The sequence below is a fragment of the Paroedura picta genome, chromosome 1 (assembly GCF_049243985.1).
Source record: "Paroedura picta isolate Pp20150507F chromosome 1, Ppicta_v3.0, whole genome shotgun sequence".
NCBI classification, from domain to species: domain Eukaryota; kingdom Metazoa; phylum Chordata; class Lepidosauria; order Squamata; family Gekkonidae; genus Paroedura; species Paroedura picta.
The window spans coordinates 64399421-64425769 of record NC_135369.1 but is presented as its reverse complement, the minus strand read 5'-3'; the positions used below and the strand labels follow the sequence as shown (position 1 = coordinate 64425769).

At 46.1% G+C, this 26349-nt stretch overlaps 1 long non-coding RNA gene across 2 annotated transcripts in view; it reads right to left on the bottom strand.

Moving 5' to 3' along the window:
• The window catches only part of LOC143839288 (uncharacterized), a 41346-nt gene that overhangs the window by 13233 nt on the left and 1764 nt on the right, over nucleotides 1–26349 (bottom strand). For both annotated transcript variants that reach the window (XR_013231681.1, XR_013231680.1), the window contains exon 2: nucleotides 23868–23963. This is a non-coding gene — a long non-coding RNA (uncharacterized LOC143839288). The remainder of the gene's footprint in view (nucleotides 1–23867; nucleotides 23964–26349) is intronic.

The window sequence follows — 26349 nt, the reverse complement described above, 5'->3', positions numbered from 1 at the left end:
CTCTCCTCTGTACCCTTTCAATTTTATTGTAAGGCCTACATGAAAATGCTATCTATGGCATGCAGTTCCTATGCATAAAATGAACCCTAGCTCTTGTGAGAGTGAAGGCAAAAAGACTACAAATACCTTTGCAGAAAGCCACTATCATATAGATTTATTTGCATGTTCCTGTACTAGTATATTTGGAGATGTTTTATTGGTGGATAGTGACTGGCTGATTATTTTATGGTTGTATATTCTTTGTTGTGAGATGCCTTGGGCTTTGACAGACAAAATATGCCAGATAAATAAATGGACAAGTAATCCCCTTTTAAAGCCTTCATAACAACCCTGAGAACAAGTTAGGATGAGAAGTAATGATTTTCTCAAGGTTACCCAAGGATCTAAATCCAGGGATCGAGCACTCCACCCACCACCACACAAGCTTTTGTATTACTGGTATCTGCCCCCAGGGAGGTTCGTTCCCTGCAGGATGTTCCTCCAATCTGCAGGGCATGTATGACTGCTCTGTTTTGTGCAGCCTTTAGTTAAGGGCTATGAAGGATGGGTGGGGGTGGGGCTGGCCAATTGTTTTAATTCTTCAAAGTAGTCTGCTGTTAAATTGTTCTATACTTATTGCATTTATTTGTATTGTATTGGTATTTGTTGTATTTTAAAACGTTCTAAGCTGCCCTGAGTCCCCATCTAGGAAGAGGGCATGCAGTATAAATTAAATACATAAATAAGAAAATTCCATCACTCATTTACAGTGGCATGTGTACACGATATTGTTTTATGTCCTTTGGTAAAGGAAGAGCCACAAAGGTTAATTTACTCATTCCCCATTTACCTTTTTTCCTGATACGGAAAGGAGGCTTACTCTATGCACATCAAGACTAGAAAGGAGAATGGGCCCCAGTCCCTTAATGTGTAGACGCAGTAGCACTGGTCCTTCCAGTAACAGGAGAAGATGAAAAGACCTCAAATACCCCTTTAGCTGCAAGGCTGACAGAGTGTGCTCTAATAACACTGGCTGGTGATGGTGATCCTGTGAGAGAGCCAGAGTAAGTCCTGGAGCAGAGAGAGGGAGACCTCACTGTGAGGGGAAGCCGGGATGGCAACATTGTTTTCTCACTTCTGCCTGAACAAAAATGGAGACCTTTGAGTCCTATTTCCCCATACAGTGTTGATGCTGCCAGTGTTTGTTGCTCATCTGAATTTGTATAATATGCATGAAGCTTAATAGACACCTATTTGTCAAGATTTGCTGCAGTCTGTGCATGTGAATTGTAACATCACCCCATGGGAATCCTAGTTTTCCACACTCCCAAGTGTCAATTACCGTTGCCTAGGATTTGAATTGTGCTGTCGGACACCATTATCCATGCTCTGGTCACATCTGGATGGGTGGCCCCAAATACTTGGAACACGTTTTGGCAATTTTAAAGAAACAACACTGGCTGTCTAGCTGGTTCTGGTCACATGCTCTGGAAAACGCTGGAGGGCGTCGCCCCAAGGGTCAGGCATGACTCAGTGCTTGCACAGGGGATACCTTTACCTTTACCTTTAGGTCAATGTTAGAAATAATCACTCTGGCTCTTGAAAGCCCTGTATGGCCTGGGACCAGGGTACAGATCTGAGGATCAGATCATCAGTGTAAACCACTGAGATTAGGTGATGGCCTCCCATAGTGCTACAACATCTCTAGAAGTCCCATGCCATCAATTCTTCTTCAGCACCTATTTTGATTCAATTTAGATATGAAGCAAAGACTTCTTTGTTCACCCAAGCTGGAGGGTGATTTTTTTTTTAATACTACTGATGTCTAGTCTGGATTTCATTGTTTTAACTGCTGGCTATTTGTGAGAGCCTCTTGTGGTGCAGAGTGGTAAGGTAACAACATGCTGTCTGAAGCTGTCCATGAGGTTGGAAGTTCAATCCCAGCAGCCGGCTCAAGGTTGACTCAGTCTTCCATCCTTGTGAGGTCAGTAAAATGAGTACCTAGCTTGCTGCTGGGGAGTAAAACGGTAATGACTGGGGAAGGGAATGGCAAACCACCCCGTATTGAGTCTGCCATGAAAACGTTAGAGGGCGTCACCCCAAGGGTCAGACATTACCCGGTGCTTGCACAAGGGATACCTTTACCTTTACCTTTTTATTTGTGAGATAAGGATTTTATTGTACATTGGCAGCTTCTGTATGTTGCCTTGGAAGCAAACAGGAGAGTTTGTGGGACATTTCTTCCCGTCAATCAGTAACCCACCTGAGAGCTAGTGTCAAGTCAAGTTAGGCTCTAGAATTTCTTTTAAGCTCTTTCCTACACGTATAAAGCATACTAAGCATACTAAGAGTTGCAAAGTACCAGAACATGCAGCGAGTGTTATTCTTGTTGACAAATTGGTAAAATGCAGTATGGATCCTAATTCTGTTAGGTGGATCAATAATTGGTTGACAAATCGTACCCAGCGGGTACTTGTTAATGGCTCAGCATCCTCTTGGAGAAGAGTGACAAGTGGAGTTCCCCAGGGTTCTGTCCTGGGGCCTGTGCTGTTTAACACGGTGGTCCCCAACCACCGGACCGTGGCCCGGCTGGCACAGGGCCACGGCTCCCTGCTTCTGCAGGGCCGTACTGGGCCGCGCATGCACATTTGCACCATGCGCGGCACTCCCACGCATGCACAGCATGGACGGCATACACGGCCGGGCGATCACCCTCCCCGCCAGGTTGCGGACCACTGGTTTAACATATTTATAAATGATTTGGATCTGGGATTAGAGGGAATACTTATTAAATTTGCAGACGATACTAAACTGGGAGGGGTAGCAAACACAACCGAAGACAGAAACAGAATACAGAATGATCTTGATAGGCTCGAGAAGTGGGCTATACTGAATAAAATAAAGTTCAACAGGGGCAAATGTAAAGTTCTGCATTTAGGCAGGAAAATCCACATACACCAATGGGGGAGACTTGTCGGCAGTAGTATGTGCAAAAATGATCTAGGAGTCTTAGTAGACCATACATTGAACATGAGTCAGCAGTGTGAATCAGTGGCTAAAAAGGCAAATGGGATTTGGGGCTGTATCAAATGGAGTATCATATCCAGATCATGGGAGGTGATGGTACCGCTTTACTCAGCTCTGGTTCGGCCTCACTTGGAGTACTGTGTTCAGTTTTGGTCGCCCCTGTTGAAGAGGGATGTAGACAAACTGGAGCATGTCCAGAGGAGGGCAACAAAGATGGTGAGGGGTTTGGAGACCAAGACGTATGAAGAAAGGTTTGGAGAGCTTGGTCTGTTTAGCCTGGAGAGCAGACAACTGAGAGGGGATCTGATAACCATCTTCAAGTATTTAAAAGGGTGCCATATAGAGGATGGAGCAGAATTGTTCTCTCTTGCCCAAGAGGGACGGACCAGAACGAATGGGATGAAAGTAATTCAAAAGAAATTCCATCTAAACATCAGGAGGAAGTTCCTCACAGTTAGAATGGTTTCTCAGTGGAACAGGCTTCCTCAGGAGGTGGTGAGTTCTCCATCTTTAAACAGAGGCTAGATAGCCATCTGACGGAAAGGCTGATTCTGTGAAGGCTCAAGGGGGTGGCAGGTTACAGTGGATGAGTGATAGGGTTGTGAGTGTCCTGCATAGTGCAGGGGGTTCGACTAGATGACCCAGGAGGTCCCTTCCAACTCTATGATACTATGATTCGATGATTCGATGAGTATTGTAACACATCCTTATATAGTTTCTTTTTACCACTGTGAAGTTCAATGCCACAGACATTTGGCAGTGTGACAATGCAATTGCTTTAGGGTGAAAGCATGTTGGGCTGACACCAAGAATGGCAGCAGCTTGTCAGGAATATCCCTCCCATCCCACTCCTCTCATCTGCTGAGGATATGGTTTCCTAACGCCCGTGCTCCAGGAGGAGAGAACTTGACATGCAGCCCCTGGTTCTGTGCAGTGTGTAGTTCAGGCCCTACTGCTTCTCAAATGGATGTGTCCTTGCCCAAGATTAGGGTTGCCAGATCTGTTAAACCAGACAGCAGGGGAGTGGGGGAGCATAGCAGGAGCTAGAAGGGAAGAACCAGGAAGTAGACGAGGCATCCCTGAGTCAGCTGGAAGTGGTGTAGCATTCCACAGATATTGGGGGCAGGGCCATAGCCAGAGGTTTTTTGTTAGTAGGGCAATTTTTTTGGTGAGGGGATAATAGAGTAAAGTGGACAACAGCCCAGGATGTGTCTGTACAGAACCGCCATGCTTATACTTCTAATGCGGTTCTGCTTTTGACTCTGAGTGATTGGCAGTATACACCTCTAGGTATGAACCTGACCATTTTCTAAGAAGAAAATATAGACGTTATTGAACTGTTGCCAAATTATCCAATACACAAGCCAGAATTATGCATTTTTAGAAATATGTTTCACAGATTGAATACAAAAGGAAAAGAGAATCATTGGAAATCACCTACCCCCACATATACACCTAAACATTTTTCTTCTATTTTTATAGAGCAAGCCACTGTGCATAAAAGAATGCAAATCGCTACCAAGTGATTCGTATTTTCTGACTAAAAAGAAAACCTATTTTTGTCTCTTGCTCTGCAAAACACTAAATACAACCTTCCACCAGCACCCTTTCAAATCTGCATGCTTGTAGAAGCATTATCTGTTCTGTAGCCCTGTTGGTCTGAAGCAGCAGAGAAGACCTTTAAGATCTACAACCCTCCTCACACTAACTTGACAGTAAGCACCATTGAACTTACTGGAAGACATGCTTAGGATCATAACAAACACTGCAATATATCTATGTACTCACAAGAACTGCAACCCAACTTCTAGGAACACAGGAGCAGAAAGCTAAGATAGAAGAGCAAATTCATGGAGGGCAGTTTTCATACATTCCTAATCAAATTCCAGTTAACTCTTTAAAGGTAAAGGTAAAGGTATCCCCTGTGCAAGCACCGAGTCATGTCTGACCCTTGGGGTGACGCCCTCTAGCGTTTTCATGGCAGACTCAATACGGGGTGGTTTGCCAGTGCCTTCCCCAAGTTAACTCTTTACTATACATTTATACTATACATTTATACTATACATATATACAAGTTAACTCTTTACTATACATTTTACTACACTGTTTTGCTGATCCAGAGGAAAACATGGACAAAATCACACTCTTACATCCTTGGGGACACTGGGAGTTACTGTATTTGCTGGCGTATAAGACTACTTTCCCCCCCCCTGAAAAACATGCCTCCAAGTGGGGGGGGGTCATCCTATACGCATTTCAGTTGGGATAGACAGAGCTGCCCATAGTGGCCTCCCGATGGCCGCCCACCTCATTCTACATTCCATCCAGTATCTCGTGGTATCCAGCACAGCTGCAGTGGGTCATCAGCGAGGCTGCGGCGAGCATCAGCAGCGAGACAGGGGGGCCAGCCTTTTCGGCATGACTGGCCCGTTCTGCTCGGCAGGAAGCAGCGGCGCTCCGGCCCGCCCCTTGTCTACACAGAGCTCGCACATGCACACTTACACACTAGTGCCGGTCGCAGGGAGATGCAGGGGCGGGCCGGAGGCTTTGCGGTCACGCTGCGGCCGTACAATGGTGACAATGACAGGTACTGTAATGTAATGTAACAAACTCTATATTTTGAGTGGAAATGTTGGGGGGTCATCTTATATTCCCAGTCGTCTTATACGCCAGCAAATACAGTAATTTCATCTCTTTAATGTGACCCCAGCATGAACAAGAACCAAAACTGAAACTGACAACCAACCCCAATTTATACTCTAAGCCCCACAATAGATCTTCCTGCCACTGCCTGCTATTGGTCAGTTTCACTTTAAACCCACTAGATCCAGTAGATGTAACCTAGCCACACATTGGTCAGTTACAGTGCAGGTTTACAATTCTGCCTTGGGCCTCAAGTTTGGTCCTCAGCAGAACTACAGACACACCATACATTTTAAGGAAATTCTTCAACACAAACAGTAATCATCCACACAAATGCCTAAGGGGGGGGGGTATTTATCCTGACCCCAATCTCCAGCACTCGGGCATACCACTTTTACTCAGACCCGATATGCAATGTAGCCATTAGTACTTACTGCTGAAATAGAGAGCACAGCACTACGAGGGAAGTGAGATGAGACAGCAGCACCCGAAGGAAGATGCTTGCTTCCCAAGCCAGAACAGACTCCTGGCTAGTGAGGAAGTTGTCTGGCTTGGAGGTGGCCAATTTGGGCCTCCTGTTAATGATCCCCAGGACAGCATAGATCAGAAGTGTGTGTGTGCATGAAATACTGCACTGTCTCAAAGCAGGCAGGGGCTGGGGGTTGGGAAGTCAGGTGAAGGGTGTGCATCAGAGGAATGAAGGCTTGTTCCTCTGGAATCTCCTTAGCACAGCAACAATGAGGCTGAGAATTCCCATCCACAGCCAACTCTCACATACAATCAGGAACTGAAGGCAGTCAGGCAAGGCAGGCTGCATCTTTGTATTGTCCCCATCAGCTACCATACTGCAGCCCTTTCTCTTCCTCCTCTGGGCACTGGGAGGTCAATGACCCCACACTGCTGGAATCCTATGGGGGAAGAGGGCAGGGAGGATTTAGGGGTGGGCCCAGCCCTTTTCTGCACCCCATAGCTATGGCCCTAGTGTGTGTGTGTGTGGGGGGGAATGTTCTGGTTTGTGGAAGAATGCCCCAACTAACTGACATCAGCTGGAAGTGACATTGGCATGCCAAGGTTGTTGGGTGGAGTTTTGGGCAAAACTCTATGGTTTGAGGCTCTTTTTTTTTTTTTACCACAGAGCTTTCATCAAAGCCAGAGTGTCATCCCCAATGTCTCCAACATGGCAATGTCACTTCCAGGTCATGTCAGTACATTGGACAGTCTTACTGGGTTTGGGTAAGTGTGGTGGAGGAGCCCATGGAGAGCTCCCCTCTCCCTCTCTGACAGTGTGGCAGCACCTGGCAACCCTAGAGAAACCCTGTTTTGCAGCTATCATCAATATGTACAGAGAGCCAGTTCGCTGTAGTGGTTAAGAGTGGTTGCCTCTAATTTACAGAACCAGGTTTGATTCCCCACTCCTCCTCCACATGCAGCCAGCTGGCTGACCTTGGGCCAATCACAGTTCTCTCAGTTCTCTCTCAGCCTCACCTATCTCACAGAGTGTCTGCTGTAGGGAGAGGAAGGCGATTAGAAGCCACTTTGAGATGCCTTCAGGCAGTGAAAAGCAGGGCACAAAAACCCAGCTCTTCTTTTTCTTCTTGTACAGTGTCACACAAGGACATAGAGAGTGATGTGTGTGTGTCTCAAGCTGACTTTTACAGAGTATGGTCTGAGACAAGCATGTCTGGTTCTTTCATCTGCAGCAAAAAGCCACTTGTGTATTTTGAGTTTCAAAAGTTAAACTTCAGATACTTTATTACCTATGTTACAAGAATCATCACAATGGACCTGGGCACTCTGTCTACACACTGTTCTGTTACAGAACTGTTTGCAGCATACTTGAGAGGCACAGAAGGAATAAGTGCTGTGCTTGGTGTGCATTACTAAAGTAGCTCCTCCAGGGCATAAAATGTTGAACTGCTGTATGGGTCAACTTAACCCAGGCTGCCATGGTTTTGACAGAGAGACGCTCAACATACTCCATGGGCTCAGACAAGCAAATTCTTTCTCCAAGATGACAGTAGCCCTCCCCAGACCCCCCCCCCCAACATTTCATGGAGAAAAATATGTGTTCACATTCCATGCAAAGTTCACAAGTGACTCATAGGGAGCATGCCCAGTGTGTTCTGTGGAACTGGATGGCCAGATTGCCAGTGGAATTTTTTCAGTGTTCAATTTCCAAAATATATATTTACCAGAAGCCTAGGACATTTGAGGCCACTGTACATATTATGAGGTAGCAAAGGATATGTGGATTCCAGTCTGCAGATACCAGTTCAGACAGTCCTTTTAGCCCCCTGGCAGGTAAACATGAACATCGGTGGTGGCAACATAGCAAAACTGACCATCAATCGAGTTGTGGCAGTGCACTGATGTGCACTGATCTTATTCATCAACTCTAAAAGGCAGAATTTTACTTCACTGCAGAAAGAAACATGCTTCATATTAGTCTGGAACAAACCCAAGCAAAGTACTTTGATGCCGAGGAAACTTTGTCCAAATGGATTCCTCAGCACTGAGCTTTTGAATCCAGGGTGCAGATACTGAGGATGCAAAGATAGCTAGGGAGAAAAAAATTAAATAGTTCTGAGAGAGACACCAACCCATCCCTTATTGTTACCTGATCCAAAGCATATAATGGTAAGGTACACAACAGCCTAAAGTTATACTCAGCCTAAAAGTTACACGTGGGGACAAAGCAGATACAAAGATCAGGAGATATACTATTTTTTTCTCTTCACCTATAATGTATTAAAGGTACATTGAGATATACACACAGATATTAACCTGACTTGGCAATTTATTATCTATATGCTTGTATTCTGCATTTCCTCCAAGTAGCTCAGGACACCCTATCAAGGAGAGCTCCCCATTGTTCCTCACAACTTCCTGGTAAGTTGAATTGCCAACTCTGGGTTGGGATATCCCTGGAGATTTGGGAGTGGAGCCTAGGGAGGGTGGGGACTGAGAAGGAAAAAGACCTTAGGCATAGAGTTGATCTTCTAAACCAGCCATTTTCTCCAGGAGAAATGATCTCTGCAGTCTGGAGAGCAGTTATAATTTTGGGCAGACATTAAATATGCATTGAGGAAACAAAGCACCAAGCTCCTTAAAAGAATAATCTTGTTATGAAGAGAAACAGCTTTGTATGGAAAGAGGAGAGAATTAGTCCTAACAGTCTAACTGCTTGCTCTGTTCATTCAATCTGTTGTGGGGTAAAGCAGGGAGGAAATGTTTGAAATCTCCTAATGAGCTAGTCAGGACACTAGAGGAGGCATTTAAAATATCAGGAAGTTCCTATTCTAACTATGCTAAATACACATCTCCTTAGATGCCCCTTGTTGGACATTCTTCACATGCTTTTGAATCATGCACACTGCAGATCTTGCATATTCCAACAATAATCCAGAAGAACTCCAGGCTCTACCTGACAGTTGCTGCACGAGTAAAGTGGACGATTCCAAAATTTTAACAAAGGAGAGACAGATTCTACCTGACAGTTGGCAACTGTGGGGCAGGAAAAGAGAACTTGATTGGTCAAAAGTCACCAGTGAGTTTTAGGGCTGAGCTTCACTACACCACACTGCTCTTCACTGGCTCTTTGTTCGTATACTGTTGAACATAAGGTCTGCAGCTCATGCACACTCAGGGCTCTCCCTATTTTCAAGCCCCACCCCACTTCAGCAATAGGAGCAGCTCTTTACATACACTCAGCTTAGACCTGCCTCTTCTATTGACCCTTTATGCACGGCGGCAACTACTCTGCGCTGCTGCCATGCCATTGCAGTGGGGCAGGATGCCCCACCATTCCACATGAACGCATGGGGGCGGGGTGTGTGGGGCTGCCCTGGTGTAGTGCGTGCACACGTGTGCTTTGCGCCAGGGCCAACAGGGTAAGCAGCAGCGGCGGGGGGGGGGAGATGTGGAGGGGCCACGGGGAGTTGGGGGGCTGGTCCCCCTCCATACGCTTTGGCAGGGGCAGGGGGATGTCCCTGCCAGCTCCGTGGATCCGCGGTGTCCCTGGCAATTATTCACAGCGCCGGCCCGCCACAGCCCTGCAGGCACCCGCAGCATCCAGGAAGCTGTGGAAGTTCCCGCATTTCTATAACGCAGGCCTCCTGTGGCCCTGGGCTGGGCTGGGCCCTGAATGGCAGCGACGTTCACCATAATCAGGGATTTTCCCTGAAGTCCTGTCGCCACCACTTCGGGCATTCTGGCCCATGCATAATGGGTCTTTTGACAGGAAAGGGGGAAACTAATGTACACAGAGCTTTTATCAACTCCAGACTGAGATGACTTCCTTTCCACAGGTTTATGGACATCATAAACATCAGATGCTTTGAGGTCATTTCTGTACTTATATTTTTAATGCATGTTTTATTCTACCAGTATTATTTAATTGTTGAATATGAAATTAATGCTTCAGGCCACTCATGGTGTCTGGTCAATGCATCTCCTGCTTCCCCTCTTCTCTAAACTTCCGCCACTGTATTTCAGAGATTACAGAGCAGCAAAGCAGTGTCAAACCATCCTCTGGAATGACATTCTTCAAGAAACATGCTGGATAATCTGGAAAATGCATGAGTAATGGGGCCTTCTGAAGGCTAATGGAAGAAATCTTTCCACAAAAATATTATCAGTGAGAGCTGGAGCCAACGGGGGTGGGGCGAGGGTGATTCATATTAAAAATGAATGTGCCAGGAGAACTGGAGAAGGGGCTAGAAAAGGAGCGCATCAGGCCCTTGCCGGAGGAAAGGCAATGATAACACGCAACTCTTCCAACAGCCGTAGAAAGCGATCACAATGGTTTGAGAATGACTGATGCTCTTGGAAAGAATGCAGGTCAGAGAATACGTAATGCTTGGCAGAGAGACCTCATGGAAGCTGGGAGATGTGGTGTGGAGATTGATGAGCAACAGCCAAAAGCGTTCTCAGGCCTTCTGTGATCTCTTTAGCAGCCCAGGCGGAATCACTTATCCTGTTTGAGCCTGATCTTTTGCTGTTTGAAAAAAAGGTGTGTGGAAGAAAATGATGAAACTGCTTCCTTTGCAGGGGCACTGTAGAGACTGCTTCCTGGAAAGGCTGCTGCTACATGGAAAAAAAGGAAAATGACAACTTCTCAGTGAAAATAAATTCTGTGTGCTTGAGAAGTAAAGGAAGGGCACGAGTTATTGTGCCTGAAGTGGTGAATATTTTTCCCCACTGATACCAGCTAGTACGTCTGGAGTTTATATCAGAAACTGGTTATCCTGCTTGGACTGTTAATAGGTTCCCCCAAGATGGATGATTTTATATTGATATAAACAGGAGGAGGGGGAAATTCTGCCTTAATTTGAAAGCCAAAGTAGCATGGGTGTTACTGACCTCAGTGACTCTTGGATTGTAACTTTTATTATATTATTAGAAATGGAAAGCTGTGAAATGAAAGAGAAAACACTCAGGCTGAAAGGGGATGCCTTAGGTTCCCCCTAATGCTCTCCATAAATTCACTGTACTGCTATTTCTTCTACTGTACGTGTAGTAATAGACTCACTAATTTCCATTGACTATAAATATGGCAGTCTAGACAAAGCATCCTGTAGATACAAATATTCCTGAACTTATAGTCATCATAGACATGAAGAAAAAGAAAAAGGAAGGACTCTTCTTAAGGTAGGAATGCCAGCCTCCAGGAGAGATCTGGGACCCGCCCACCTTCCCCTCAGAGTAAAGATATCAGTTCTCCTGGAGAGAGCAGATGCTTTGGAGGGGGACTCTGTCTTCTCCAGGCTCCATCCCCAATTCTCCAGAAATGTACAAACCTAAACTGGCCACCCTACTCCCCCATCCCCTCTCAGTGACCAATGGGAACCTGGCAACCCTATTTTAGTGTTGTGTTTCCAGAACTATTGGATGGCTTGCACAGGTCATTCCTGTATCTACAAAAATGTGCCAGGTTTTTATCTGAATGAGTTGTACAGACAGTAAGCTGGAAAGTACAGCCTTCAGAAAGTGGTTTGACAGTTTACAGGTCCAGCCGAGAGTCAAGATGTTCATATTCAGATACAATGTTTGCATATCCTTGCAGACTCTCAAGGGAGTGTACAAAGAGATCAGACCCAAATTAGTGCACAATGAAGGAGAATTGGCTTAAAGAAATACCTATGACATTGGCTGGTTTTGATTCAAGTGGTCTATAAATGGAACATACTGCTTGGGTTTGGCAAGCAGCACAGCTGAAAATGTAGGCATATTTATGCATTTCTGATGATGACTCACAATCACTTTTCTATTGTGTGTTCTACTACAAGTAGAAACCTGCAAGGACTTGTGGGGGCATCTCATTTTCTACTTCCCCACTGTTTCTTGCTTCCCTGCCCTGAAAGCCCCCACACCTTTTTCTTCTTCCTTCTCTCCTATCCAACAAAAAGCTAACCTTTATCTGGCCCTCTCTCTGCAGCTCCCCCCCAACAGCATCTGCCCAGTAAAACTGCGGTCCAGTTGTGTGGTACTGGCCACTAGGTCAGGCCTACTTGCGTTATGGGGAACTTTCAAGAATTTGTGTGATGGCATCTCATTTTCTCCTATATTCTTCTCCCCACACAATTTCCTCTGTTCCTACATCTGGCAACCCCAGTAACCTCTCCCCTTCCTAATTCTTTCATTCTTTCATTCATTTATTTCATTCAGTAACCTACCTTTTACCAGCTTTCCACAGGGCCTGCAAGACAGAGCTCTTCCGCCAGGCATACAGTTGAGGCCAGAGCAGCGTTACCATCAGTGGATCCCTCTGATAGGTTAGATCTGGTTCCCCGCTCCCATCGGAAGAGAACTTGGCCCTAGGGCTGAACCGGGGGCAGAGGGGAGGTATTTAAAAGCTTTTAGGGTAGTGATTGCTATCTGGTTGTTTTTATGGGATTTTAATGGAAACTATTGTTTATACAATGAGCCTCTTGTGGCGCAGAGTGGTAAGGCAGCCGTCTGACAGCTTTGCCCATGAGGTTGGGAGTTCAATCCCAGCAGCCGGCTCAAGGTTGACTCAGCCTTCCATCCTTCCGAGGTCGGTAAAATGAGTACCCAGCTTGCTGGGGGGTAAATGGTCATGACTGGGGAAGGCACTGGCAAACCACCCCGTATTGAGTCTGCCAAGAAAACGCTAGAGGGCGTCACCCCAAGGGTCAGACATGACTCGGTGCTTGCACAGGGGATACCTTTACCTTTACCTTTATTGTTTATACTTGTAAACCACCATGAGACTTCACGGGAGTGGTGGTATAAAAATTGAAAAATAAAAAAATCTGCCTCCTGACTTCAGCCACATTTGCAATTTATTTATTTCATTTATACCCCACTTTTCTTCATAGTTAGGACCAAAGCAGCTTACAGCATTATCTTCTCCTTTCTATCCTTACAACAACCCTGTGAGATAGGCTAGTCTGAAAGCATGTGACAGGCACAACATCAACTAGTGAACCTGGTGCAGTGGTTAGGACTGCGGACTTCTAATCTGGCAACCCAGATTTGATTCTCTGCTCCCCCACATGCAGCCAGCTGGGTGACCTTGGGCTCGCCACAGCACTGAGAAAACTGCTCTGACCAAGCAGGAATATCAGGGCTCTCTCAGCGGAAAATCCCATAGGAAGACAGATCTGAAGCTACCATCTGCACTTCGACACAGTTCAGTCTGCTTTGGCACTTCAGACAGCAGCCCTTTAAATTTTAAAGGGCAACAGATAGGGGGAACTGCTTAGCATTCCTGCTCTGTCTTTCCCGGGCTTCTCCAGTGCAAAGGGGAGGAGGGAGGGAGGCAGACCACTGGCTGGGCTTCCAGCCAATCATTGCAATGCATATTACATCTGCAAATGCATTGCAATGATGAGGTCTTACAGCGTACAAAATTTGTATGCTGGAAAGTTATTAAGGTAAGTGAGGGGGGAGGATTCTGGGGGGAATTTAGCTTATAGGAAGGCAGATTTGGGGGAGGACTTTTGTTGGCCAATCATGGAGGGAATTTCCTTTTTGAAAATCTTCTGTGCATGGCCAAGACCATTTATTATTATTATTATTATTTAATTTCTAGATTTATGCAGTGGAGGTTTCATGCCAGGCTTCAGGCTGGAGTTTTAGTCATGGTAGATTGCCCCACCTCTTCCTGCACCCACATGGGGGGCATTTGGCCCGGTATGCCTCATCTGCCCCCGATTTGTGCTCCTGCACGGGAGCTGGGGCAGTGATGTTCCTACTGCTAGGACTGACCGGTTTGTTCCTGTTGGTCTTTACAGTTTTTTAAAGGTTTAAGTCAGTGTTGTTGTGGGTTGTTGCAGGTTACCCACTTTGAGTACTATGGTTCTCTGGGTGGGTGGCCCACCACTCTGCTGTAGTTTGCTGCTGCTGTTTGCTGTTGTTGTGGCCTAGGGAGAACTGTTTGATTCTTCTTGGGGTGCTCAATTAGGTGTTCCCCTCTAAATAGGCACTAAACGAGACTATTGTAGGAAATATTTTAAAGTTTGACTAATAATCCTGGGCTCCAAGGTCATTGCAGATGGGGACTGCAGCAAAGAAATTAAAAGACGCTTGCTCCTGGGGAGGAAAGCTATGGCAAATCTAGACAGCATCCTAAAAAGCAGAGACATCACCCTGCCAACAAAAGTGCATTTAGTCAAGGCTATGGTATTCCCAGTTGCAATGTATGGCTGCGAAAGTTGGACCATAAGGAAGGCCGAGCGTCAAAGAATTGAGGCTTTTGAACTCTGGTGCTGGAGAAGACTCTTGTGAGTCCCTTGTACTGCAAGGTGAACAAACTGGTCAGTCCTAGGTGTAAACTGCACGGAGCTTTTATTCCAACCCCAGATCGAATCAGTCCCTGCCCTCTACACAGAATGCGATTTCAGTTTGGATTTTGGGCGATTTTAATTTTCCTTCTGCAGCAAGAAGGATTGATCCGGAGTGACCCTACCTTTAGTGTGCAATATCGCAGACTGCTTTTAATTCTCAATATCCGGATTGGGAAAGGATTGGGAAAGAAAGCTCCATGGTAGAAAACCTCTGATAGGCTACACCTGGTCATGTGACACACTTGCCTTAAAGGAGAAGCCCCTAATTTATCTCAACTTCTGTCAGTCCTGGATTTTTTCTCCCTTCTTTGACTTTTTCAATCATCTCCCACACCCCCTCCAAGAAAAGAAAGAGGCCCCTGCTTGGCTCCTCTTCCCCCGCCCTTCAAGAAAAGAAAGAAAGAAGCTTGGCTCCCCCCCCCCCCCCCCGAGCATCCCTAACCACATGCAGAAGACTTTCCTTTTTCAATGGGGGGGGGGGAGAGAGAGGAAGACCCGAGTTCAAAGCAATCTGAATTCAACAGGATTGACAATGGAATAAAGAAAGTAAGTGCAGACTCTGCTCTAGAGGAGATCAGCCCTGACTGCTCCTTAGAAGGCCAGATCCTGAAGATGAAACTCAAATACTTTGGCCACCTCATGAGAAGGAAGGACTCCCTGGAGAAGAGCCTAATGCTGGGAGCGATCAAGGGCAAAAGAAGAAGGGGACGACAGAGAATGAGGTGGCTGGATGGAGTCACTGAAGCAGTAGGTGCAAACTTAAATGGACTCCAGGGAATGGTAGAGGACAGGAAGGCCTGGAGGATCACTGTCCATGGGGTTGCGATGGGTCAGACATGACTTTGCAACTAAAAACAACAACAATATTTTAGGATAGGCTTTCCCTAATTAGCCAGCTCAGTATTGGAATTATAAGAGAAAAGGCAAGTAGTACCTCTTCTTTCCAGTTAAATCATTAAAAACCACCTCCAGTGGCTTGCCTCTTCTCCGCTGAAGGCCAGCTTTTCTGTTAGAGAGAGGAGGACTTCAAGGCCAGCAGTTTCCTGGGTTTTTAGTGGCAGAGGTGGGGGTCTGCTGCACATCTCTGCAGCCTTCCTCCTAGACTTGTTAGACAGGGGTCACAGGTTTTTTAAAAAAAACTTACCCTAACTTTCTAAAAAGATTGAGCATCATTGTTTCCTATTCAAGGTTAGCTAGGAGGAGGAAGGTGTCCATGTGACACTACCCCCCTTGCTTTCTGAGGCTTCCCCAGGGCTAATGGATTGTCTGTTGGCATGGATTTGTTCTGCAGAAATCCCCCCTCTCTGATGTGGTGTTTGGTGGGCTTCAGGTCCTCCCTGGAGGCTGGCATCCCTAGACAACTAGTGGTGCAGCAAAATTTCCCCACCACCACCTTGGCAGGTACCCCCTTCTTCTCCAGGGGAACCCAGGTGAGCTCTGGGTGGACTGAAATGGGTCTCCAGTTCTCACCTGGAGGCTGACACCCAAACATTGCTTGGGCAACCAGCCACTGCTGTCTCCTGCAGCTCTGGCATGCAGTGTCCCTTTTCCCCAGGGGAAGTGATGGATATGGGAACTGCTCTCTATGTAAAGATGAGCAGCAGATGCTGTTTATTCTTATCTCCTGCCTTGAGAATGGCATCAGCATTCTAGACCTGAGAGTGAGAGAGAGTTCCTCCCTGCTTTGGCAGTATTCAGATTTACAAAGTCTCAGTGACCTGGGGGGGGGGGTTGAGTTAGGGGCTCCAACCTTTCAGGGTTGCTCCAGGAACCTCTTCTCAGATTGGACCAGGGGGGTCCAATTCTAGGGGCTCCCCATCCTACCTCCTTTATATCCAAACTAGGAATCAAGCCCACTGTAGCTGCAATACAGTGGGCGCTAGTGGGCCAGGGAGCGACGGCGAGCCGCAGGGCGGCGTACCTGTGTGGCCATCTTCATATCCGTCCCGGGCGCTCCACTCACCTTACTGGCCGGGCAGCCAACGCCGCTCGCTCTCGCTCTTCCCGGCACGGGCCCTGGTCACGGTAAGGGGCCTGGCCCCCCTCCACCTCCCCATTCCCCTCCGGCTCCCGTGGGCGTTCTTCGCACCTCCCGACGTGCCAGGCCGACGGACAGTTGCTCCCTTGGCGGCGTGCGGGCAATCAGAGGGCCCAATCGGCATCCAGAGGAAGGGGCCAATCGGCACCCTTCCTCATCACAGACTGAGCCCACCCTAACTCCTCCCACTGGCTGCTTACCGCATTATGTCCTATGGTGAAGATCAGAATAGAGAGTCTGTTTTATCTCATCATTGGATATAATAGAGGTAGGATGAGGCACCTTCTTTGGGGAACCCTAGAATTGGACCCTCTGGTCCAATCTTCTTGAAACTTGGACGGGAGTCATAAAGAGGCTCATGAAGATTCACTGAGGGCCATTCCGCACTGATTCTTTGTAGTAGGAGTGTGCCAACTTGAAATCGCTACTAATTTGCAGTTATGCACAACGTTGTTGACAATCTGCCACACTCCTGAAACCGATCCACAAAAAGCGATTTGTTGTAGCGCTTTCAGGGAAATCGCAAAAAGTGGTTTCACCCTCCGGAAAGCGCTACACTCTTGCAACCGAACTGCAACACTAGCGGGAAAGTTCTGTGCGTTACCATTGTTGCATTTTCTGCAAAGTCCCTCCCCCTGGCTCTCTCCTCTGATCTTCCGGCAAAGTGATCACCATTTTTTCTTCTCAGAGCCAGCGGAGATCAACGCACCCAGCGAGGCTTCCCCGGCTGCAGTCCCTCCCCACAGCTGTTTTAAGTCACCAATCACCAAGCACCACACAGCCCCATTTGCTGGTTTATTTTTCCCTTTATTTTCGCCCCAAAATCGCACCTGTGCGGGGGGAGGGTACTTTTTTTTTCACTTGGGAGTGTGGCAACAATGAAATGGCTGCTCAAACACCACCTGCTAGCTAGATTGGTCTCTCCGTTGCAACAAATCAATGCAAATTCGTTGCAACGTTTTTTTTTTTAACCTGCCTTAAAGGGAAAGGGGCTTTTCGGGAGCATAATAACGGCCGCCCATTGGCTGCTCGTTTGATTGACGGCCAGGGGCGGGACAAAGCTCGGCAATAGCGCTTCCTGGCTAGCGATTTTTGCCGAGACCGGAAACCTGTGGGAAACGATAGAAACGCAACTGGATTCCACTACAAAGGCAGGTATGCATAAGAACGAATTCCACTATTTAAAATGGCGTCTTTTCATTCCGCAACCAATTTGCAACATAGATCCTGGTGTGGAATGGCCCTGAAAGTTTGGAGCCTCTAACTTAAGCAACCCTCCAGGCCACGGAGACTTTGGAAACCTTAAATTCCCCATTGAAGTGGCTGAAGCACTTCGGAGATGTCTGAATTGCCTCGGCCAAAGCCGGATGTAAATCAGCTGCTTCGGATGGGCTTTTAACAGTTCAAAGCAGGTTCTTTCAAACCCAAAGTGGTTCAGATTTTTTTGTTAGTGCACATGCCTACTGGAAATGACCCTGTCCTCTTCACCTTTTACTTCCAGAAACAAGCTTTGGAAGCTGCGGTTGCCTAGCAATGGCCATTGAAGGAATAAGTTTTTTAAAGCTACAGGTACTCCTTTTACAATTTGGGGTTTTTCATAATATCTCTCTGTGTATGTGTGTTTGTTTGTTTGTTTGTTTTAGATTCAGATATTTCTGCAAAACTGGAGAATTGTTCAAATTTGTAGAAAGATATGCCTGGCCTGTTCACAATTCTATTCACTGGATTTTATTCTCAATTTTGTCTGACTTTGCTATTAGAATGCATGATTTTATAAGGTAGAGTTTATATCTGTAGTTTCCTTGGTAATACATATCCCTTAGACAAAGCCATAAAATTTCACTAACTCTAAATGGAAAAGTCTAAGTAATTGGAGGTTCTTCCTAGGGATTAGTTAACTTATACAAACAGCTGTGTACACACACAACCATTCACTAAACCAGTATAAAGCACTTGTTATCTTTTAGAAGAACCAAGATATAAATGTCCTGGGACAGGCCAGAATCCCCTTATATATTATATAACTTATGGCTGGCCATTCAGTAACAGTGCAGAGTTGTGTAAGAGGCAAAAAGCTCACTGAATAACAGTCCCTCCAACTCCTTGTACAAAGCAATGAATAAAGCGCTGACTGTTCTGAACTTAAATAAACTCTCAATAGAGCCAGAGCACCAAGGTATGCAGCCAGGGAGTTTGTCATCTGGAGAAAGTTTCAAAGGGGGAAAGTTTGTTCAGAGAAGTAGGCTGACTACAGTGGTTCTCAATGGTGAAAGTGTAGTTGGAAGATACTTTAGGAGTTGGTCTGAGGATTAATGATACTGCCGTCCGGGCAACATTCAGAAGCCAAACTCTCTCGCTCATAGTTCACATTCATTTCACAAGCTGATCCCCTGTGCTCTCAAACCATGGATAGGTTCACAATTTAATAAAATGTATTTTGAGTGTGACCCAACTGTGACCCAAGCATGCCTCACTTCAGCAATCTGGCCCTTTTCCACAAGCAAAAAGACCTTTGTTTTTCAAAGGAACCTGCTGCCTAGCCAATGGAAACTGGCATTTGTTAGACCGTCATGAAATCCCTATGGAAAAACACAAAGCAACTTCTGCATTTGTGCAGAGGTGGTCTTCAGTGCTACATCAGGGTGACCATCTGGTAGCTTCCACTGAATTTGCTCAGAATTGATGAGATTGCTGGGAAAAATCATTTGTGACCCAAGTGTTGGATACAGTGAAAATGTCTGCTGATGAAACAGAGACCAATTTTCACTGTTACTGGCTACTCATGCTGTACCCACAAGCAAAAACATATTTGTTTTTCAAGGGAGCCCACCGCCTAGCCCAGTGGTCCATAACCTTTTTCAGGCTGCAGACCGGTGGGGGGGAAGGCAATCCGGGTGCCGTGCATGCATGGCAGCCCATGCACAAATGCGCATGTGTGGCAGTTCCGCACATGTGTGTTTGCACCATGCACGGCCACAAACATGCGTGCGTGGCAATTTCGTGCATGCGCGCATGCGCAGCAGGTATGCGCATGCACGTTTGCACCATGCACGGCCACAAACGTGCATGCCCAAAAGTTCCACGCATGCGTGTTTGCGGCTGCGCATGGTGCAAATGCCCAAAAGTTCCATGCGTACGTGTTTGTGCCAGCGGCCATGCTTCCCTTCCCCCCCTCCCTCCACCGTGGAGGTCTCATATCCAGCCTATTCTCCAACAGCTGCAATGGTTACCAGTTGAATTCCGGATCAGACTAAAGGTTCTGGTAATTACCTTCAAGGCCATACGCGGTCAGGGCCCAGTGTACCTGAGGGACCGCCTCCCCGCCTATGCCCCCAAAAGAGCTCTGCGCTCTACTGCCTCCAATCAGCTAAGGATCCCTGGCCCTAAAGAGGTCCGCCAGGTCTCGACCAGGGCCAGAGCATTCTCTGTTCTGGCCCCTACCTGGTGGAATGAGCTCCCAGAGGAGATCAGGGCCCTGATGGAGCTTAAACAGTTCCACAGGGCCTGCAAAAAGGAGCTCTTCCATCAGGCATTTGGCCGAGACCAGACGTAATCAATCAGCGACCAAGGGCCCCTGCTCCCCCCCCCTCAGAATCCCATCAATAAGCCCTGGACCTGTTTGTATTACTATATTGTTTACTGTTATACTGTGTTGTTATTTGGTTACAATTATTAGTTATCAGTTATACATGTTTTACAGACTGTTTTATGTATTGTTCTCTGTTATAATGTAAACCGCCCTGAGCCTCCAGGGAGGGCGGTATAGAAGTATGATAAATAAAATAAATAAATAAAATAAAAAAGAAGCTTGCCGGGCCGATTTGGCGGCCGATTTGCTTGCGGCCTGGGGGCAGGGAGAGGGAGCCGCGGCCCGGTGGTTGGGGACCACTGGTCTAGCCAATGGTAACTGGCATTTGTTAGCACATCATGAAACCCTGAAGAGATCCAGCCTACTAAGAATTTAAGAATTGCCTCTCAGGCTCAGACCAAAGAGCTACCTAGTTCCGCCTTCTGTTCATGACAGATGCCTTTGTGCAATCACAAGGGGACCAATCCCTCTCTAATCAAGTGATCCTTTGGTACTTGGATCACCAGCCTCAAGGTGCAGCCTGCAGTTTGCTCTGAATTAGGACTGACCACCAGACTGCAGGGATCGGCTTCCCTGGAGGAAACTCCCAAGGATGCTGGCTGGGTGAGCTGCCTCTTGGCATACCCAACACTGCTCTCCGTCCCCAGCAATCTCCCAAGACAGAGTGAGCAACTGTGTCCTGTACATGGAGATTCCATTTAGTGGTTACTCGGGCCAATAACTTCCGGTAGGCCCACGTTTTGGCAAGCCTAAGTGAAAGAAACAGTTTTCGAAAACATATGACATTGTCTTGAATTACTTAAACTTCTACAGTGTCTGTTTCTTTTTAAAAAATTAAAAAGGAAGTCAGGCTGATAAAGTAGTATTCAACCAGTATTGCAGGGATAGAGTCTAAAAATATGTAGCTATTGTTCCTTCATTTATGACCCAGATGGGGTGAGTTGTTTTGGAGAGGAAGCTGAAAGATAAACAGTTCCTACAGGCTGAGGGCTTTGTGCCAACCTAGTCAGATCCCTGAATAAGAGCCTGAGACTCTTTACTGTTGTTTGTAAGTTATTCCCCACGGCTTAGGTTGGCTGCAGCTTGGGCTGAACCAGCCTGTTCTGCAAAGCAATGCAATTCTAACAGTGCAGTCCTGAGAACCCTTTCCTGGGAGTAAGTTTAGATGCTGTCTAAATATAGTGGGATAGGACAGGGACACGTGTGTGTGAGTGTGAGAGAATAGAGAAGAAAGGGGTTTGAAATTAGGTTTTCTTCCCTACCTTTCTTTCCCACAGCAACTCTGAAAGCCAGTGTGGTGTAATGGTTAAGAGCAGCAGACTCTAATCTGAAGAATCAGTTTTAATTCCTCCACAGGAATCATACTGGGTGCCCTTGGGCCAGTCACAGTTCTCTCTGAGCCTCACCTACCTCTCAAGGTGCCTGTTGTGGGGAGAGGAAGGGAAGACAATAGAAAGTAGCTTTGAGACTCCTTAAGGTAGAGAAAAGCGGGCCATAAAAACCCTTCTTCTTCTGGGGTGGGGGACAGCTAAGGCCAAGAGGAAAAGAGAGTGTTCCTGGCTCAAGGTCACTCAGTGAGTTACTCCCCCAGGTCCAGTACTAGTGTTGCCCGTGCCAGCATCCCAGCCCCTTGACTCACATGGAAGGGCTGGTGATGTCACCATCTTAAAAAAATAACAATTTTGTTCATGGAAATGGTGGAGAGTGAAGGGGTTGATATACAGTATACAGTGCTGGGGAAGAGGGAAAAGGGAAAAAGTCAGGGCCATTCTGCACGACTTAAATGTAGCCAAAGTCTTACCTTTCATAAACGCTATTAATTTAACGTTCCGTATGACGTCATAAACAAACTGCAAAACTCCCGCCAAACTCCAGCAACAATCGGAATTTTATAGTGCTTAGGGGGAAATCCAAAAAAGTGGATTCCCCCTGAAAAAATCGCTACACTTCTGAGCACAAGCTGCAACACATCAGCAAAAGACATGTGCGTTCTCTAAATAGCGGTAGAAAGAATGTCCCTCCCTCGCTCTTGTCCCCGAACTTCCAGAGAGGCAATCGCCATTTCCCCCTGCCCTTAGACCTGCGAAAGCAACAAGCGAGCGAGGCTTCTCCGGCTAAAGTCCCTCCACAGAAGTGCTTAACAGTAAAACAAAGCTCCCCACTGCAAGTGTCTTTAAAGTTCCCAAGCACAATACACACCTCTGTTCGACACTGCCCGTAATTTCGGCCACAAATCACGGCCATGGGGAGGGGGATTTTTTTTTTTACTTGAAGAGCATGGAAACGATTAAGCACCAGCTCCTATGCCAGCAAAAAAGGTCTTTCTGAGACAATGCTTGAACAAATATTAGTTGCAGCTGGTGTGTTTGGGTTTTAAAAAAACAGCTTTTACAGGGAAAGGGGCTTTTTGGGAACATGAACATTGGCTGTTCTGTTTGATTGACAGCCAGGGGAAGGAAGAAGTGTGGAAAAATATTGCTTCCTTTGTTGTGATTCCAGTGAGAACAGAAACCTGTGGGGAATGAATAGACAGCTAATGGGACTTCAATATTCCACTAGAATTAAAGGTTTGTGGAATGACGAAATTCCACTATTAAATATAGCGTTTCTGCATACTGAAAACATTTAGCAACAGTGGTCCTTGTGTGGAAAGGCCCTCAATGTTTCAAATACAGTCTCATCTTAACATGGGTGTGGGGTTCCGCAGGTTCAAGGTTCAAGGTAGATTCAAGGTATTGGTATTGACCTTTAAGGCTATACGCGGCCTGGGTCCCGTCTACCTGCGGGACCGCTTGGTTGCTTATGCCCCCCGCAGGGCACTCCGCTCTGCGGGTATGAATTTACTGGTTGTCCCGGGCCCACGGGATGTTCGCCTGGCCTCGACCTGGGCCAGGGCCTTTTCAGTCCTGGCCCCGACCTGGTGGAACGAGCTCCCAGAAGAGCTAAGGGCCCTGCAGGATCTACCAGCTTTCCGCAGGGCCTGTAAGACGGAGCTCTTCCGCCAGGCATATGGTTGAGGCCAGGGCAGCTCTCCCACTAATCCATCAGAGGATCCCCTCCAATATTGAGATCTCTAACACCGAGATAATGGTTAGATGTATTGTACTGGTGCCACCCTCTTCTGAACATTATTCTTTCCACCAGGCTGAACTAAGATCAGAATTGTTACCACCGCCGCTATATGTTATGTGATATGTTATATGTAACTTTTAATTGGGGTTTTTATGGGGATTTTATTGTGTTTTAACTATTTATGTTGTAAACCGCCCTGAGACCTATTGGGAGAAGGGCGGTCTAAAAATTAAATAATAATAATAATAATAATAATAATAATAATAATAATAATAATAACAACAACAACAACAACAACAACAACAACAACAACAACATTCAGTCTACTAGTTAGTTAATTACAGTGATTATGTTTTTCTATGGATATATCATTTGATACAGAGCCTCTTGTGGCGCCATCTGAAAGCTTTGCCCATGAGGCTGGGAGTTCAATCCCAGCAGCCGGCTCAAGGTGGACTCAGCCTTCCATCCTTCCGAGGTCGGTAAAATGAGTACCCAGCTTGCTGGGGGGTAAACGGTAATGACTAGGGAAGGCACTGGCAAACCACCCCGTATTGAGTCTGCCATGAAAACGCTAGAGGGCGTCACCCCAAGGGTCAGACATGACGCGGTGCTTGCACAGGGGATACCTTTACCTTTACCTTATCATTTGATAATCCAGAAAGCATTTCCAATGGTTTTGAAATTTCTCTGGAGGTTCTTTGCATACCATGCTGGTCAGTCTTGCCATCGATACAAAATGTCCCATCTTGTCCAACTTCTGGAACTGATGTTTGCTTCCATTTCACTGCTACTATTAACCTAGCTGCAGCGGTTGCATAGAAATAAACTCTTTTAGTTGCCTTGGTAAACATATGTTTAGCATACATAGGAAACATATACTTCATAATTTCCTGCATGAGCCTGTGTATTTTACACCAAAACCTTTGGATCATTTCACATGTCCACCACATATGGTAAAAGGAATCTGTTGCCTTTTTACATCTCCAGCACCTGTTATCTGCACTGGGTGAGGTGATGTCACCTTCTATTGGTAGTACTAATGGTAGAGCTCCTACATGCCAGTAGCTGAATTGTACCATAGATTCTGTTCTTGAACAGCTGGTGGCTAGGCATCTTCAGGTCTTCCTAAATGAAGCAGATGGATTAAGTCCTTTCTAGTCTGGTTTCAGGCCTGATTATGGCATGGAAATATCTTTGGTCATCCTGCTGAATGACCTATGCCAGGAGATGGGCAGAGGGAGTGTGACCACTTTTCTGGGATGAGATTGGGAGGCACCATTTTGCAGTGGTTCTGGTTCTATCTGGATGGTAGGTTTCAGAAAGTGATGTGGGGGAACAAAAGCCCCTTAGCCCCTTAGCTTGTTCCCTGTGCTACACAAAACTGCAGTAAATTTTGGCTGGATTGTTACCAATATGTGGATGATACTCAGCTCTATCTTACACGTCTGGACAATCCCAGAAAGGCTATATAAACCCTCAGTGTCTGGTGAAGAGTGCTTGTACTCGAAAGCTCACATCCTGAATAAATCTTTGTTGGTCTTAAAGGTGCTACTGGACTCTGATTTTATTGGATTTCAGATGTCATCCATTCTGGGTGGGGTTGTACTCTTTTTGAAGAAACAAATCTGTACTCTGGAGGTATTTTTAGACCCAGGCCTACTGAAAACTATTTTCCCCTCTTGGCATTCTCTCAGTGAACCTCCTTTTATGCCTAATGTTTTAATTGCTGTTTTAATGTTTTGTATGTGTATTTTAGCTGTGGTATTAATCGGTTTAATGATGTGGTTTTGTTGGTTTCAATGGTTTTTAAGTATTGGCTTTTAATTTAAGAACATAAGAAAAGCCCTACTAGATCAGATCAGTGGTCCACCCAGTCAAACACCCAATCTTACAGTGGCCAACCTGTATCTCTGTAGGTCCAACAATAGAGGACAGAGGCCAAGGCCTTCCCCTGCCTCTGAATAGAAGTTTCCTTTAGTCACCATGGCTAGCAGCCACTGATAAACGTATCCTACATGAATATTCTTAACCCCTTTTAAAGCTGTCTATGGCTCTGGCAATCGCTACATCTTCTGAAAGCAAATTCCACATTTTAATCATTCATTGTATAAAGAAATACTTCCTTTTGTCATTTCTGAATCTACTGCTCTTTACCTTTACAACTAGCCCTCAAGTTCTAGCATTTTTTTTAAGAAAAAGGAAAAGTTTCCTTTATTAACTCTCTTCACCCTGGGCATCATCTTGCAATCCTCTATCATGCTACCCCCCCCCCCCCTTAGGTTGCCTCTTTTCTAAACTGAAAAGACCCAGAGTTCTCACCTTTTCTTCATAGACATTTGTTAACCATGCTAATGGCTACTGACCCTTCTGAGGACAAAAGATGGGGCAAAATTTTTGTAAAATAAATAAATATGTGATTGTGTGTAGACTCACTCAGGTGATTTTGAAGGGTACAAAACCACAAACTGTGTTCTAAGCATAAAATGTAGTTTGCCTCCCATCAGCAATTGATGAGTGGAGTAATCAGTACAGGTAAGTGTTCATAAAAGTCTTTTCATAAAGCCATAATACACGGGGGCTCTCTCATGGCCCTGAGATTTCTGTCTACCATCATGGAATCCTGAGAATGGGTCAAAGCTGAGTTTCAAGGCGAGACTTGAGATTTGGCAATTGTGTCCATCATCTGACTCACAAACAGGCTTTCTTGTTGTGACTGAGTGAACCTTTCCCCTCCTCATCCCATATGGACCCACGTAAGCTGGCAAAGTGTAGAGAGACAGTACTTGTTTTATTCTGAGCAAAAGAATGAGCTCCAGTGTTAAAGGAAATGAGAATGGCTGAAAGGAATGAATAGCTCTGGAAAGTCTGGTAGGGTTTGCATGCTGTGTCTCACCACTAAGGGTTTGTGTAGGGGAAACAGGCTTCTTTCATGCCCAGACTGCCTGCATGGGCAAGCCCTCTCTCACATACAAAATGAACTGTAATTGTTATCACGTTCAGCAGCTTTTGCTTTCCTAGACTGAGCCCAGTAATTACCAAAACAGTAATTGCAACTGTGCTTGCTCAGGTTGTCCAAAGTCTGAAATGGTCCCGCCCTGTGCATCTCATCCTGGGTGGGCCTTTTTCCACTTGCCTGAGGGGTACTCAGATTCCCTCAGACACCAGCATGGCAATTAAGTCGGTCCAGG